We start from the raw sequence: 18,466 nt of genomic DNA on the forward strand, positions 1-18,466 counted from the left end.
CTCTGGCTGCAATCTTGTATATTTATCTTCTAAATGTTTATCAGTATACCCCGTCCACATTTTAAATACATAAACTTAAAAGAATCTCCATCATTTCGCCAGTTTTTTCGTGTTCTGTGAAAATCATCAGAAGTGAATTGCTGGCACCATCACTAATTCTTATCACAACAATTTGTTATTTTTTCTCCCTGGTGGACTATGTAAACAATCCCATAGAGCCCAACCCTGCTTGTTTCCCATCCACACAGTAACAACTCCAAAAACAAACGACACGATTGAAGGAGCTTTAACAGCTGCTCAGTGCTACGGAAACAAAAACAGACAAAACGCAAGAAAGTTTGAGTCAAAAGACCCAAAGGCAAATGCAATGAAAATACATGAAAACGTTTTTATTCTGATAAAACGATGAAATTATAGTAATATAATTACAGTAATTAAACATTACTGAAATGTTAGCTGCATAATTAGTTTTTTTTTTTTTTTTTAGATTTGCTTCTTTGACAACATTTTACAATACTGATGCTGAGAGATAGTTCCCGTCTCTAATTCAAACTAATTGGGTTGTGCCGTCCTGTCTGCCGTTAGCCTAGTTCTCACCACGCTGCACAGTATGCGTTAGGTAACATTTTACTCAGCGGGATCAAATCCGTCCAATGGCAGTGCGGCGACTGATCCTCTGCCAGGCTAGCCTGCGCACCGGGGCCTCGGAGCGCCTCGATGTGCGAGTGCGCACGTGAGGAGCCAAGGGAAGCAGGTAGAAGTCGCTGAGGTCCGAGCCCCCTGTCCAACCCCTGACAATGAGATAATTACGACAGATCGGAGCCCCGCGAGGACCTCGCCTAAAATTGCAGCTAGGGTAACACCCAGCGGTCCCACACCTCATAAACTAAAATTAGGTTATAGCTACATCAGTTAGTCGGTGGTGGAAGGGTTGACTGGGGACATGCTCAAACGGACACATGTGACAACAGAAAGAGCGCGCCAATAACCAAATGTATGTGCATATCATACAGTAAAATACAGATAAATTAGTCATTAAGCACAAAGTCAGAACAATGGAGCAAGATAAGTCTGCTGTTGTAATACACTCCAAGTCTGCTCCTTGTTTATCTTTTCTCATGTCTGAGAGTCTGAAGGAAAGTGGTTTCCATGTTTGCGGCTCACGTCGCCTTTTGCTGTGACATTAATGAGCGACTGAAAAGTATCAGCTCTAAGTTTTACAGACTGTAAATCTATTTCGGGAGTGTAGAGTATGGTGAGATTAGATGAAAGCAGATGTGTTTCAGAAGCCTCTGCACACTCACATGAGTATTTTTAGTTACGCTGACTCATTAGACATCTCTTCAAGTTTGGCTTGAATGTAGTATTCAACAAGGGATTGATAGTCAATGAATTTAACTAAAAACCATGTGTGAAGTCGGACTTGAATAGATTTTGGGCCTAAAAATAACCTTCTCAAGAACAGGCTAAAATATTTCTCGTCACTGAAAAAATTCACCTTATATGACCTTATTGTAATGATCTTAATACATGCTTAAGGAATTTCCTTGACTCAGTAATGCAAAATCACACATTTTATACACTGATTACAGATTTCTTTAAGGTCTTCTTTGTAAGTGAAGCTTATTTCTTGAAAGATATATTTTATCTTCAATCCTTACAGATAGTTCCCACATGACGTCACACTTCCAACATCCGGGTTCCCTGTCGCCATCTTGATAGAACGGAAGCAGCATTTTACTTCACTGATTGAACGTAAGAGAACTGCGTTGGTTGGATATTGTGGGATTGAAGGATGTAAAAACAAAGGCGATAAAACAGTACAGAGAAACGTTCATTCCATCCCGTGAATGTGAGCAAATGTTAATTATTTTTGTTTTGTGGGTTTGTTTTTATTGATCTGTACAGCAATTTGAGCTGCTTTTAGTATGAAGGGTGCTTTGTAAATAAAATTGATTGATTGATACTAAGCATTGAATGTCTACCTCGGTGGCTGGCTGATATCCAGAAGAGACAAAAGCCATCTAATACAGTACAGATTTGCTCTGATCACTTCATTAGAGGTAAGGATATTAGAGGTGTGCCGATCATAATCGGCCGCCGATCGATCGGCCACCGATCATAATCGGCCGATTTCCGTGAAAAAGTGTATGATCGGTGATCGCCGATCATGGTCTCCTTTTGCCGATCACACAAACCGATCACCTGCATCTCATTTCGCAGCCTGCCTGTGCAGCTGGTCTCCTCTTTCCTTCACTGCGCAAACGCGCAGCAACAAATCCTAAACGATGTGGAACTGTAACACATTGAGTGAATGGGGAAGTTTGCGTGTTGCGGCGAAAAATTGAAGCATGTGGGGTGAAGCACGTTAAAATGCATCAATACGACGAATCTAATATGGCATAAAAACAATGCCATACTTGACAGGAGTTTGGCTACATCAAGGCTCACTGCAGTAAAAAAGACATATGGAGGATCAGACAGCAGGAAAAGCAGCGCACAGCTACAAACACTCATCCGGATTAGCATGACGGTCAGAAAGCTAAACAAATAACCCGCAAAATTATTTAAGTCTTCGAGCTGCGATGTAAGACGCTGGTTCTGCTCTCGCTGTTGAACCGCTGCTACGCGCTACAAGTAGTAATATTTCACAGACAGCCGCTTCTGCTCCACCTGGTAGTGACTCTCACACCAAACCTCTGCTTAAAGCTGCAGCATCTAACCTAAAAAACTACATTTTACATAAGTATTAAAACTTTCGCTGTCCTAACATGAGACAGGTAATCTCTGAAAAAATAATCAATCTCCTCCCTGTTCTGCATAATTACTCTGCTCAGTCAGAAACAGCCACTCAGAACTAGCAGTAATCAGCTAGCCGCCGTGCTATCAGGAAGTGTTCATTCAGTAACTCAGGATTGTTTATTGTAATGGATCCTGTATTTGCCTTTGAATGTTAAGTTTTATACTTGAATTTTTTGGCAATGTTGAGAGGTTTTATTTTGACTCTTTACATTATTTAGCCGCTTCAGAGCCTCCATATGTTTTCAGTCTGTTAAAGTTAGTATTACCGATAGCAGTACAATTTGCATAATAACTTTTTCTTGGAAAAAGTTATTAAAAACAAGTTTTTGTCTAAATTAAGGTGAATTTATGGTTCCTTTTTCCATATAATTTAACCGGTAATGCTTATGATTAAAAAAAAAAAAAAAATCATGTGATCGGTATCGGTGATCGGCCCTCATGGGTGATCGGAATCGGAAGGAAAAAACCTGATCGGCACATCTCTACTTTTGTGCATTATTTTAGAAGGAAAATATTCAGAATCGTTTTATGCCACACGTCCTAAAGAACAACTCAAATTGGCTAAAAATTGAGTGTTTACAAAAATGAGAAATCAGTCCTAAAATGATTGATCTATTGCCAAAATCAGATCAAATGAGGTATTATTTATATCAGCATATAATAATCCCTTTTAAGGATTCAGTCCTATGATACATATATATATATATATATATATATATATATATATATATACACTGCTAAAAAAAATAAAGGGAACACTTCAGTGTTCACTTAAATGTTAAAGTGTTCCCTTTATATTTTTGAGCAGTGTATATTCTAAAAGCATTTTTTTCATGATTAAATAAAAAAGACTAATTATTAATTTTATCACTAAAACCTATTGTTACACAAGCTGCATTTTAAAGAGAGGAATTTTGATATCTTAATTAATGACACTGCTGCTCTTCCCAGCTAAATTCAGGATGAGAAAATGAAACATGGCAATGAAGATAAAGATGGAGAACACTTTCAGCTGTCCGATCAGATGATTCATTTATTCATGCATCTGCATAGCGCTTGTCTACTTGTGCTTATGTAAACAAAGTTATTGCTATCTGGAGTAATGTGTTTGGAGGGATGCTTGTGTTGTGTTTACAGCAGTAAAGTGCATTTTAGCCGCAAGTGTACAGATCCACTGGTCAGAGCTGGTTTCCACTGAAACACAGGCATGTTGCCTTGCAGTAAGATGTACATTTTATTCTGACTCTGTTTGTGATGCCTGAAAAATATCAAACCTGCAACAGCATGCTAATGCTTGCACAATGCTCTGGGTGGGCACACTTAAAATGGAGGAGTGTTAGAAAATTTGAAAAACAATAAAAGTCTTAAAAAGAATTAAAATAGAACGTGTTCTACAAAAAAAGCACTGTTTGGAAGTAAGCTCTGTTTAGCTAAAACAACCACTTGTTTTGATGGTTATGGATTAAAAATTGTTATTATAATTTCTGGTAAGAAAGATGGGAAGCTATTCTGATTTAGTCAGAATTTCTATAACACCACTAACTAGGACACACACAAAAAAAAGAACACAGTGCTCTATGTCTTCCGAGCAAAGTACGACAAGCTGCTGCTCTGAAAAAACAGCTTCAACATTCAAAATCACAAGCAGGTTATAAGGCCTTCTATTTATTCAACTCAATTATCATGAATTAGATTCAACCCTAACATCCACTTCAGGACAGAATCCATTGAGTATTCACTTGTTTTCACATAGTTTTCTGGATACATCAACGACATTGCTTCAAGTATAATAGCATAAAATTGGAGTGTTCACACTGGATAAATGGCAGTCTTAAATTCAATGCCAGACTTGGAAGACTTGTATTTTTACTACACCTGTTCCCTGAACAAACAGCACAAATGAAGGTGAGATCATTGCAAATATCGCTCAAGTATATTTTTACATTGACTTTTAAGGGATTGGATACGAGGTTGGTGTAGAGAGAGCAGTGTAAATAAAGACTTCATCAGGATGAACATCCTGTCTGGTTTGTGTATTCACTGCAGAAGATATCTAATTTCACAGGCTATCAAGTCTCGCAACGCCTAACAAAACTCAATGAAGCATGCAGACCTGGGAACATTTACTCAAAGTCAGGTAGTGAAAATGATGAAGCAAACATCATTTACTGTAAAAATGGACATCAGGATTATCTTTAATACATAATAGCGGATCGACAGTTTAACCAGCAGGATCTGATTGTACAACACACTAACAAAAGTTTTAAAACCACCTGAAGTTTTCCATAAAATTGACCAGCCAAGCAAGAAGATTAATTATCAGAAAAGCAACGAATGTGTGCAGAAAAACTGATACTACACATGTGCAGGGATTCAAGGGATTTGCAGAAAGACTTAAAATGTATGTTCCTATAGTCTCAATTCAATACGTTTAAACTTAAGAGATTCTGCAAAGAAAGGCAAAATATCATGTTTCTATGTGTGTAAAGATGGCAGAAACATCCTGAAAGATTTGCAGCAAATGGAACCTCTCTAAGACCTGGAACACTTTTCAGATTCGTCTTCTTCGTTTGACCGCCAAGTTATGTCCAATAGCAAGTTGGATAACTTTATCTGCTGTTAAAAGACAGCTAACGTAAAATTAGCAAATTTTGGGAAAAACAAACATTTACGAAACCAAGAAACAAGAATGACTCTGTATAACTTAAGCCTTGCTTCAAATTAGTGAGCAACTTACTGTGAGATGTGAACATAAATTGTTTAATTATTGAAGTCATTGACTCAACATAATTCAATTGTGCAAAAATAAATCTAAAGCAAAACCAACTTGCAGATCACTTGATTCAAATTAGAGCAACGCGCTCTACATCCTAACTTTGGTTACATCCTCACTTTCATCTCACTATGTTTAATTTCAAATTAAACTCCACTGCTCAACTGCTTTTCATAAATGTTGAGCTTTATTTAACCTATCCTAATTTTCCACATGATTTGAAATTAGTTTAAATTGCTTGTAAATGGCCAAAAATCAGGGTAATTGACGATGAACATTGGTCTCCTACAGTGATAACCAGCTCAGTTTTGCAGTAAAAATGTAGAATTATAAACTGATGTTTGCAACACAAAATGCTTTGTCGAAAGCAGCTTTTAGTCAGATAATCTGTCTGCAAATTATTTTGAAATTTAAATTTCATGGAAAGTTTAATTCTGAGGATTTTGTTACGACATACAATGTAATTACTAAATAACTGAATTCTTCTGGCTTCGGGCTGTGTTTTCACTCGACTACAGGACATGAAAAATATATTAGTTACTCTGGTCAGACGGCTAAAGTAGTATCACACAGCTGAAAGTAAAGAATGTGTTTTCCCCAAAGTAGAACGACCCTCTTCTACCATCCTCTTTCCCTTTTATAGTTGAGGATCACTGTGCTCACTCACGCTCTGCGGCCACAGGTTACATAATTAGCTTAAGCCAGAGATGGAAACTCGCACCACACAGACTGCAGCGCCCAGCTGTGGCCTGACACAACACATATGCACTAACAAGCATTTGGATATGAATGTCAGTGGTAATATATGATTTTCCTGAGGCAAATATTTCTCATTACTTTCAGCTAAATTGTTTCTAGTTCACTTTCCAAAGTTAGCAATGAAGGACTGCCATCTCCAACAAAGTCGACAGGCTGTTTAACAGGTACAAATGTATTTTCCTGCAAACTGTTTAAACTTACATAGGGTTAGATGTCGGCCAAGTTTCTTGTTTTAACACTTTCTGATGCTTGCAACACTTTCCAAAATGGGACAGAACCAACAAAAAGACAGGATAAATTATGTAAAACAATAATATTACACTTGATCAAACATATTACAGCTTATTAAATAAGGGCTTAAAAATCTGTGTTTTTACCAAGAGAAAATGAGGACTAGTTTGTAAACTTTGTGATGAAGAACTACAGACGAAAAGTTTGAACATAAAAAAATGCGTCTCTTAATAAAATGGAAAAGAATGTAAGCACCCTTTGAATGTTGTGCCCTGCCTGCATAGCTCAATACTTTCACTCTTGGGGACTTTCTTGTCAACCGCAGCTATAAGTGGCTTCTTTGTAAACTTTCACAAATAGTGAAGCTTATTTAAATCAACTTTTAAGGAATCTGAGATGAATCTAAATCAAAACATTGCTTAAACAGTTTACTTCTGTGCAATGGCGAATAATGCTAAACAATAACAGTGCCATCAATGTCCTAACTAGGACTTAGTACCAGTCTAAAATTTGCTCTTTCCTTCACTCAGAAGCAAATTACAGTATGAAAATATTTAACTCAAACATTTATTGTATTTTTGAGCTGCTAACTTTTACAATCAGGATGCTTTTCAATAATATTGCAGTTCATAACTGTCCCACCAGGTTTAGTTAATTTGACTTTCACTCCACTCGTTATTTACCTAAAACCATCATCTCTTTCCTCAGTTTTCTTCTGACATTAAGCAAAAGGTCATCTGATTTATTTCAGATATAAAGTATACTCATTTCTCAATGAGACTAAAGAACTTCCCTACTGTAAACATATGAAGAATAACTTATTTGTGCCAAGACACAGACACACACCTCCAAAAAGCAACAGCTTTGGTAGCACAAATGTGGAAGGAGACAGATTTAGAGATTAAATCTAGATGCAATAGGTTTCATGTCTTTGCAAATGCTAATATTCATCCATCCATTTATTTCTGCCCATTTATTTCATCTTGTGAGCCAATTGTCTTGCTATCCGATATTCTTTGTTAAAAAGCAGTGAGTGCCTCAAGAAGCACGGGTAAGAAACTACAAGCTGAAGATGATGGAGGCAGGAGAAATACATGCACTATCCAACTATAAATCAACATAAGTAACCTTATCACACACTTCAGACTGGGGCATGCTGTGAATGTGGAGGAGTTCATCAACCTCGGGATCAAGCGTGTCGAGCAAGGAGCACTAATGGAGAGCAAAGTATTTACACTGTTATGATGCCTTCCTTTCTAATAGCTTTGTTGTTCATAATATAGAAAATGGATTTTGCCTAACGAGTGATAAGCACACTGCACAAAGCCTTGTTAGTTCTGACTAAAGTAAGTCAGAAGTTACACAATTAGACAAGACCTGTTTGTGAAAGGTAGTTATTTTATTTGATTATTAATTAGGTTTACTGAACTATATTACTAATATTACTATTACTAAAATATATGTATTTGAAACATTTTTGATTGATTGAAATGATTTGTGATGTTATGAGAGGAATTCAAAACACAAAAATGATAAGGAGTGTTTATTTTAAATTTCATGCAACGCACAGTAAAGAACACAATAAGTTCTCCCTAAATACTAATTACTAACATTACAGCTCACCTATTGGGACTTAATTAGAGGTTGGGGACACATATTTAGCTCTTAGTGGGATGTATAAATCCCTGTTGCTGTAATTAACCTCTATATTAGGCGATGCACAGCAGGAAAACAGGATAACCTACCGTATATCTCCCACATCAAAAGCCAGAAATCTTTGCAAACTACTCAACCTTTAAACTCTTACATACCACAATGATCAGCAAGTCTTGCATTGCTGCCATTATGAAAAGTAATTTCATCTGAAAATGTTGTTATTGCTTTTAGCACAATGCAATAGAGAGCAGCAAAGATGTACCATTACATCTTTCCATCTAGCACGCTGGCTTATATCGCTATATTGGTCAGTCATCTTCTATAGCGGCTGATCTAAAGCTGTTAGCAGCAGAGAATCACAATGGAGGTATAATCCTCCCCATTTTTTCTGTTGGATGTGTTGTCATGATTTCATTTGCATCTTCTAATATTACAGATTAGTCATGGAACAGTGACAAACCGTGATGACGTGTTTGTTCAGAGACCTAACTGGTTACGAGGAGAAATAACAGTAAAACAATGGCAGAGGCCAACAATTTTTTGTGAACTTTTATATGGTCATCTATCCTATGGTAGCAGTGGTTGAAGGGTTGAAGCTGCCTTTAGGTACACATTGTAATTTCTTGGTTACTCTGACGTGCACAAGAGGGAGAAGTGGACCTGTGTCGCCACAATATGATAAAGGCAGGCAGTGATCATGAAAGTCTGATTTTTCGCCACTTAGTCCGTGTTTCACTCAACATCTTAAATACAATATAGTTGCATTATTAAAATGCTATAAGGACACAATAGGCTACATTACTAAAACACTATGTATTTGTCTACAGTTTAGTTGCTTCACGTTAATGCTCCAAATGCTGGTTGGAAGAGAAGTTAAAATTATCAGACAATCAGATCTCTTCTTTATTTGGATCAGACACAGAGATAAAAACGATGCTGCAAGAGCCAATAAACAAGCAGGACAAAAGTTTAAACAAAACAGATATTAATCTGTTTTTTTAAGGTGATTTGTGGACATCAGGAGATGCTTTCTACTAACATATAAAAAGTTTAACCAAAGGAAAGAAAAAGCTTGATAAACATTATGTTCACAAACACAGGTGGTTCCTCACTGCTGTGGCTGCCAACTCAACGCTTGAGGCGTTTTGTCCAAGTTGTGGCATACACTGTGTTGTGTCCTCTTCCTCGGTCTCAGGTTTTTCCCTTCTTTAAATATGAAATTTTAATTTCTCAATAATAAATCTGAATCTCTGTTTCTTCCAACAGAGAAAATGTTTTTAGTGGATAAGGACAAATTAAAACCTCTGTGCTTACCCACGTTTCCTGTGTAGATTATCTTTGTAGCAAAAGATGCCTAAAAAGGTCTTGGTTTCAGAACATTACAAATTAAAAATTACTTGAGAAACAATAAACCACCCATGATCATGATTTATTTATGCTTCATACTTTAAATATTTTTACGGTCTCCAGCTATGATTTTAGCTGAACTTCACTGGTAACGTTTGCTGCTTGAGGAATGTGGGGACACAAGCACTAAAGCTTTTCCTAATTTTGGAATAAACGTGGCTTGAGATGATGACGGCAAATGCGGAATAAGCTGGGAAACAAGAGTTAAATTTTGGACGAAGTTAGATAACTGGCATTTGGGAAGAGATGCTTGCAGAGTGAAAATAAATTATTTCAAAATGACTAAGTTACATCATGGGGTCAGAGATGCACTGCTCCGTGCACCACTGTGCTGTGACAGGATTATGAGGTTAGGGTTCATTTTACCGGGACACACATGCACCACACAAGGCTGTTCGAGGTAAGGTGTACCCAAATATGGTAAAAACAAATAGTAGGATACATATACACACAGAATATGCTACAGAAGGTTAAAAAATCTATCTACAAATTATATAGATAGATGCAAATAAGTATTAAAGAGAGCTAGTTGGAATACCTTAACGTGGAACAATGCTTCAAAGAAAATGAAAATTAAGAGTGATAATATGGGACATTTTTGGCTTAGAGATAGTTTTCTAATCAGGATATCCATCCATAAAGGGGTTCCAAAAGCAGATAATTTAACCAAAACAAAAATATGTGCAAAATAATTAAAAAAAAAAAAACAGAAGGTTGAACCAGACAGTAGGAGGACAGACGGAGAGAGTGGGGGCTGCTGAAAATTAACAGAGTTTGCTCATTGCCCAAATAAGTACCTATCAACAGAAAATCTGTGCCCCGCTGAGTTGTGGATAAGCAGCCAGAAGAAAGAAGCTGTGGAAATAGAACATGTCCATATAGAGAGGGAAACCAAGGAGAGAGGAAAAGGGAAGGCCAAGGGGTTAAATGCTTCCCCAGAATATGAGCTTTCCACTAGCATGAACCCAGTGAAGAGCGTCCCCCCCAGTCCCAGATGACTTACACCCTGAGGGTCCGCTATGAGCATGACTGAGCACGGGCAGCTGAAAAACTGCCCAAAAATAATACAGTTTTACATGATCCAACTGCCATGTTTACAAGTGATCTAAGCACTAACGACAACAGACATGGGAGTTTTATGAACCCTAATACAGAATTTGTCTTTTTTTTTTCCTGTCAGAAGTAGTGACTTTTTAAGTACTGGTCAAAGATGGGAAAGGAGGAAAACCTGTCTTGACAAACAAAACACCCCACAGATGTTGCGCTCCTCTTTGATGCCCCTGGTCTCCATAGCAACCCTGCCGACCAGTAATAGCCTCCAGCCCGGCCGACTGCAGTGGCGTCACGAAGACGCGCACTCACATTAATCCTCTGAATGGGATCCCAGTGTGTATTTATAGCGACACAGGGACTTGCGAGGACCCGCAGGGGACCCACCCAGTCCCACCACCCTCCCTGAGGCATTACCAGAGAACATCCATGTGTAAAAAAACGGACTCTGAACTCCTGTCATTAAACAGCTTGGACCAAAGAGACAGACACACACACGCAAACAGAAACACGCCCTTAAAAACAGATCTGCCAACTCCCATGGTACAAGTAAACAAGCTCTGTAATTGGCAATAACAGATAGCGGGAATTAAATATTAAAGCTGGCTTGTGTTTTGTCCAGTACATGCAAAGAACACCGATCGAAAGGGCTTAAGAAACCTCTACTCTAATCCAAGGCTCTAGCTCGTTTTTCCAAGTCAACATTTCATGCTTTCCCTATCTTACATTTCCAGTATTCTCAGGCAATCTTTAGCCAACGTTAATGTAATGAGCAGACAAGATAACAATGAATTCACGGCATATTTTTTTAGCTAGCTATTTTGGTAACTAGACTTTAAATGTGGACCCTTCAAAAAACATAAAATAACAATGATGGACGGATGGATGGCCCAGAAAACAATATGTCATCACTGCAATATCAGTGTGTACAATATCGATATCGCAAATGAATGTTTGGAGAGCAGTAATTTTGTAATATATTCTAAGTGTAATAAGCACACAATTTTCTCATGTTAATGTAATATTTAGGCAGTTGGACAGTCCAAATGATATTGCCCTAAATGCTAAAGGTCACAGAGTGATTGAGGCACAAAAGATGAAAATAGGCTTGTATTGATTAATTAATCACAATTTTTAACAATATTATCGCCATAACACTCTAATATCACACAGTCCTAAATAAGCTAAATACCTTATTTTCAAAACTTTTTCAAATAGGGACAGGTCCTTTTGACCTATAATCCATCAGAAATACCAAACGATCAATTACTTCCTTAAATACATAAAATCTGTTTTATTATAAGACATGTTGCATTACGTTCCAACCACAGAACGTATATAGTATACCTTCTCCACCGTCGTTCGCTATAATATATCCACTTTACATCACGGCCTTTCATGGACATTAGCAAGAAATTCTGCTCCATTTTGTAAAGGTGAGAGCAATTTGCAGTTCAAGCCAGGCAGTGAGATGATGATTACATAAAAGACTGAAATACACTGAGAGCATCTGCGATGGAAGCAGGAGGTGAATCCGAGAGTACTTACCAGGTGACAGACAGTAGGACAGAACACTGAGGGGAGGGGAAACACTGGAAGAGAGCACTGGTCCACTCTAAAGAAAAGAGAGAGAGAGAAAAGGAACGTGTCAAGTCATTTGCAAGAATCTGATGTGCTAACTTCTTTATTAAGCTTCACTTTATACACTTACAAGAATATTACAAACAGTTGCTAGGCCCTCAGGGGAGAGAGACTTACACACAAGCACACTTGCAGCATTGTAATCACTGGCTCAGAGAGATTCTCCTCATCCTATTTGGCCAGAGCAGATTTTTTAATTATTCTTCTGGCCTCTCCTAAATAAACCTTTAATAGGAGGCTGGTTTCCTTAAGAAAGGCAGCCTTCATCAAACCGAGAGCTGGAAATGAGCTGGCAAATTACACAAACCGCGTCCGCCTCCGCATCTGGCCTGCTGTAACTTCTGAGCGACAGGTACGCGAAGCGAGAATTACAGAGTCTGTTAAGAGCTTAATAAGCAAAGGCGAAGGCAAAGCGGGGGGTATAAGGAGGGGCAGAGACACAATATGGTTAGGCAAAGAGTGGAACAGTACAAATGAGGGGGGGGGGGGGAAAGACACAATCTTCTTCTTAGTAGGACAAGGATTTTCTCAATATTTCCGTTAATTTGCAGAGATCTGGATTTGGCTCTCCTGAACTCATTGTCACTGTTCTGCCTGGGTTTACACGAAGCAGGACCAGAACAAGTCAGTTATGGTTTTGTAATACAATCGCTTTGCAAGATAAACTTAGTCAGATGGTCATCGACACTGCACAAAACTGTAATTTTTTTGTGTGTGTCTTGAAATAACCTTCCTTATTATTATTAAAAGTGAGAAAACAGTTCTGTGCCTCAATATTATTTGATCAATCAAATCAAAGCAGTTTTTATTTGAACACTGCCAAATTACATTAATGTAACAAGATGCTCAATATAATTTAACTTTAAGTAGTACTAACTGAATTTGTTTATATTTTAACTGTTTAATGGGTAATTTTATCAATACATTTTGCCACAACTAGCCCTTTGAGTGCATTCATGATCTTGATGTGACCTGGAAGAAAAACGACATAAAGCATTTTCCACTGGACTGCTATGAGAGAAATACTTTATAATGACCAGATCCATTCATATCAACCAAAAAAGCTGCAAGATATATTTGATGTAAATAATGTCATTAATAACTGCTACTTTTTTAACATGCTTTCAGATGAAATAAACATGTTTAGGCCAATTGACAGGGTTGGGAACCACTACGAAACATATGACTTAAATCGTACACTGTGCAGCAACCTGAACTGAAACTGTTAACCCAAGTTAACAGCAGATGGTAAAAAATAGTAAAGCTTAATAAGACTGGCTTGTTTTTTTCTGGTATAAACACAACTTTTAAGCATAATGCATAAATTTGTCACAGGATTGAGACTGGGATCATTTCAGAAATTTAATCGCTTTCCACATGTTTGGGAACATTGTTATGTAGGTGCCAACTATCATGATGACAAACTTGTCAACTGAGAAGCATGTGCATTTGAGTGTGAATTTAGGAGAATGAAGAATATTTTATGGAAAATAAACTGCAACTGAAACCATTTATTTTGCAGCAACACCCATTAATACCGACATAATGTTACTCCCACCTCTGCACACATAACACCACGAAAACAAATCCTGCACTGTCATTAGGATCCATCATTGTAACAACAAAACTGTGATATTTATGCTGCAAACCCTGCGAAACCTAAACAACTTGGACTTGTTCTGGATGCTGAATGTAATTTAGGAAAACAGACCTATAAAAAGCAGGATCCTTTTGTGAAGAAAACAAAGCTAAAAATGAAGGAATAAGCTGCTTTTTATGATGTTCGCCTGCTCCTACTGCCTCTCCATTTCCTTTTTGTCTGGACCAGCCTCTCCCACAGCTCATGCAGATCAAGTATTCCACATGTCAAGTGGTTCCACTAGACGAGAACTGTTCACAGGCCTCTCCAGCCAGAGCAGAGAATGGCTGGGTGTACTACTCTGCGCCAAAAAAGGTAAGCCATGTTTTGTATACACATAAACATATAAAAATATACTCAAATAGTGATACAAATGCTATTCTGTTGCTCTGAAGGGACCAAACCAGAGTGAGGAGGGGACGACTACCTCACCAAAAACACATCTGGCGGGTTGGAGCTTGCTTATTTAAACAGTAATGCTTGTTCTGCATCCAGTGACCTGGCAAATTGTTTGCAATTTTTTTGTGAAACAAAAAAAGCCGATCACACAGATTTCTAGTGCTGAGGATTCATCATTTTTCTATCTTTTATGTAGTACTGGATAGAATTTTAAATACACATACGAGCCAGGTCGTATTAGTCATACTAATTTTGGACTTCAGCTGTGCAGTGATTAGTCTATCAAGTAAGAGGGGGGTAGGGGGAAAAACACATATTCATTATTTCACTCTCAACAACATGGTTTCTGGCTACATTTGCTGCTTTGACAATGAAACAACTTAGTTGGAGTTTCTTACTGACGTCACCAGAACATTTTAATGCCCCATTAAACAAGACTTTCCTTATATTTCCAATACAGAAAGAATAAAAGCATGGTACTTACCCAAATGGGCTCATATTTATAGCAATTTAAGCAGTTATTCGTCTGTTATAATTCACTTGCATACGTTGCTTTTCTTGCACAAACTCAGCTTTATCCATAGTCATTAATTCTCACAAGGTCTTTATAGCAGCTAAATATCTGCTTTATCTAAAAAAAAACTGAGTTTTAATGAGTTTTGGGGTGAATATACTCTTGTATAACTAAGTTTCAAATCTCTGACTCACCCTCACAGTAAAGGAAGCTGGTTGAATTCAGGTAACCAAGTGACCACCAAGGCACACAATTATCATTAACCGGAAGATGCTGAAAGATCCGCATCACTGGCAATGAAGAAAATTTGACAAACATGAACTGAGAGGTTGATAACCAAGAAAAAAAAGCTCATGCTCCAAGACAGACACCTTCAAGTTTGACTCAAATCTGCAGTTATCCAATCTGGATAAAGCAAACATCTTCTGGAGAAATGCTTTATACTTAAACGAAACAAAGACTGAGGTATTTGACCAAAACAAGAGGAAGAATGCTGTACCAACAGTTAAGTACGGTGGTGATAGCATCATGCTGAAGGTCTTGCAGATAGTAGATGGCATATTAAGTCAGGATGACAACTCCCAATTCTTCAACTTCACCTCAAACACAGTTGGGTCATTCAACAAGACAATTGTTGAATGACCTGTTAAGCTATGCCACCTTAACAGGTGGCATAGCTTAACAGGTGGCATAGCTAAACCAGGCCAACACTAAACCACTGGAATGGCACAAAACTTAACCCAAATGAAAATTCATATATATGCCTACAAACAAGTCTGTGAAAGGAAACAATCCAATTGAAATTCACAATATCCAGTCCTGCTGAAAAGAGCAGTCAAATCTTAAGCCAGAACTATCAAAATCTTGTGGTTTCTCTGCCTGTTGGTAGACGCTTCTATCCAAAAATTACTGATGAGCAAGATATATATTTGAGCCTATATGTGTAGTTATCATCATGAGTGGATATGAGCAGTAATCCTTGTCCTCAGGGCTCATCGTCCTGTATGTTTTACATCAGGAAAAACTACAGAACAGTGGTCTTTGGGGACCAGAATAAACTCTGAATTAGTGAAACTACTGAATTATTTAAAACTGTTTTCAAAAACACTATAACTGTATGTTATGTCATCATTCTACCACCCATAAAAGGAAAGTCAAATTAATTAAAACCCCCAAATTATAGTATTTTCACCTAGGATGAATGTACATGCAAAATTCTCATCTGAACTATATCTAACCTTTCAAGCCCAGGTAGGCATTTATAAAATGTCTATAGACATCTTATAAATGTAGTTCATGGGAACTCATAAAATGTCTTCATATTTCAACAATTACTATTCAGTAGCAAATAAAAATCTAAAGATTTAGCTACCCGATAGAATTGGCCCCTTTTCTACCGTCTGTCGTGCATTTTTAGAAGGTTCTATTCCCGGTAACACCCAGCAGTGTTGTAATAATACCTTTTGATCTGAGCAAGAGGTAAGAGTCTAGTAATCTCCCCCCTACCTTTCACAGGATTTAAATGGCACAAACAGTGGCAGGTCTACCTTCGTCACTCAGCTAAGTAGGGGTAATACACAGGAGGGCCTGATTAAAAGGATAGCAAGTACACACAAACCCTGTAGTATCACAAGATGGTATATGGCAAGGGAACATACACAACGCATGTTGGGTAAAAATATCCTTAAAAACAAACCAATGGCCAAATGTTTCATATGCAAGATTACTGAGTGGCGTTTGTTTTGAATCTAGAAAGGTTGGACTTATCAATTAAGACTTTTGACACAATAAAGAACACCGTATACAATTGAGCATATAGTTTAAAACTGTATCAGTGAAATAAAACTATTTTGGTGGATGTTTTCAGCAAATCCAATAAATATATTGGTTGAGAGCTCCCTCCAATCAAGCTTAGGGGTAAAACCAGTTTTCAGATTTGCAGACATTTTTATTTTTTCCTCAGGCAAATGCATTGCTCAGCTGTCTAGACTACACTGTTCACACAAATCTTATAAGTTCTTCCTGCAAAGTTTCTATGAACATGAGCTCAGGAATTTGTGATAATCCCTCCCAAATATATTCTTTATATCCCTAAGCCACTTGTAACCATCTGGATGGCATGCTTTACGTCATTTTCCATTTGGAACCCGTTTTTTGCCCAAGCTTCAATTTGGTTTCAATACTGTCTTTTCCTTTTTTCTGGGACCAATACACACATTTCATATAAAAACACTTTCACCATTCAGACAGAAAACAGTCTCTTTCCAGAACTGTATAAAGGCTGGGCATCTTTGTGGTGTTTATATGAGCATATATTAGTCAGCAACTTGGATGTTGTGTGTTTAAGAGGTTGCCTTAAAAGTCTGACTCTATTTAACAGAAATGTGGTGAAATTACAAATTAGAAGCTGACAAACTATAGAGTTTTCCCGAATGGTTTAAAGGGCTAGTGATCTTACTGTTTGTAAATTTCTGACTTTGAAATAATAATCTTTAAAACAAAGTCAAAAAGCTTTCTGGCTTCATTCTGCAGACTTTTTTTTTAATCCAAACTAATTAAAAATGAGAACAAAATATTTCATCTTCATATACTATAAATGTTAAGATGTTATTTCAACTGTATAAAAGAGAAAAATGTTTATTGTGAAAAAGCAACACATGGTGAGCTACGATGTGCCATAAAAACATCTATTTTTATGTTATAAAGTCAGAGTAACTGGAATTTTCACAGCTTCCAGGATGTGTTTTATAGGCTGTTTTTGAAGTGAAGAAAATGACAGTTCAAGTGCTAACAGCATATGTTCCCTCCTCAGGAAATCGACCCAACCCAAAGTCTGACGCTAGGCTCTCTGTGGGTTTCACCATGAGCTGCTCTGATGCCATCAGCAGCACCTGCCAAGGTACAGAGAGGACATGATCATTTTGTCCCCCACGTCAGCTATGTTCATCCTCAATACTGCTCCTTTGAGAGTCTCAGTGAAAGCACATCAAACAACATCAACTCCCTGAGCAGTGGAGCACTATGAGAAAACCCCTCCCCTTGTTTATCATGCAGCTGTGTCCCACAGAGTGGAGGGGGTCTGGCTGGAATCTGAAGGATAAACATCATAGGAAGCTTTGCCCACAAATTACTAAATTATCCTATTTGAATCTCTTGAATTTAGAGCTGTGTAATAATATCGATATTGTGATGTATATCGATATTTTCTTTCCTAGAAAAAAAAAATCTATATTCATCCGCAAGTATCGTAACATCCAACTGTCACCTTGCTCACTCACTGCTTGCTTCACCAGGAGTGTCAAGGTTAAAAAGGTATCAAACTATTCAGAGCAGGGTACTTGGTGCACTTTATTTACTTTACAAATGCATGTAAGCTACAGTTTGTACTGTTTCAAATAAAAGAAACATGTTTTCTCACCACTTCTTTGATTCATTTTGTCCAGCTGTCGACTTTAAGTCTGTGTCCATGTCCAACCAGAGCCAGGTATTATGTAGTTGGTGCTTTTAATCAGTTTTCAGTTAAATTAATTCAATCCAACTCTATAACAGTCACAAAATGTCACCAAAATCACTCTGTCCCTCTAAAATATTTCAT

At 37.5% G+C, this 18,466-nt stretch overlaps 1 protein-coding gene across 4 annotated transcripts in view; it reads right to left on the bottom strand.

Moving 5' to 3' along the window:
* The window catches only part of plcb4b (phospholipase C, beta 4b), a 66,579-nt gene that overhangs the window by 31,828 nt on the left and 16,285 nt on the right, over window positions 1–18,466 (bottom strand). For all 4 annotated transcript variants that reach the window (XM_008398323.3, XM_008398324.3, XM_008398322.3 and 1 more), the window contains one exon: window positions 12,227–12,293. The gene's annotated coding sequence lies outside the window, so the exon portion shown is untranslated. The remainder of the gene's footprint in view (window positions 1–12,226; window positions 12,294–18,466) is intronic.

The sequence above is a fragment of the Poecilia reticulata genome, chromosome 21, assembly GCF_904066995.2.
Source record: "Poecilia reticulata chromosome 21, P_reticulata-male-v2, whole genome shotgun sequence".
NCBI classification, from domain to species: Eukaryota; Metazoa; Chordata; class Actinopteri; order Cyprinodontiformes; family Poeciliidae; genus Poecilia; species Poecilia reticulata.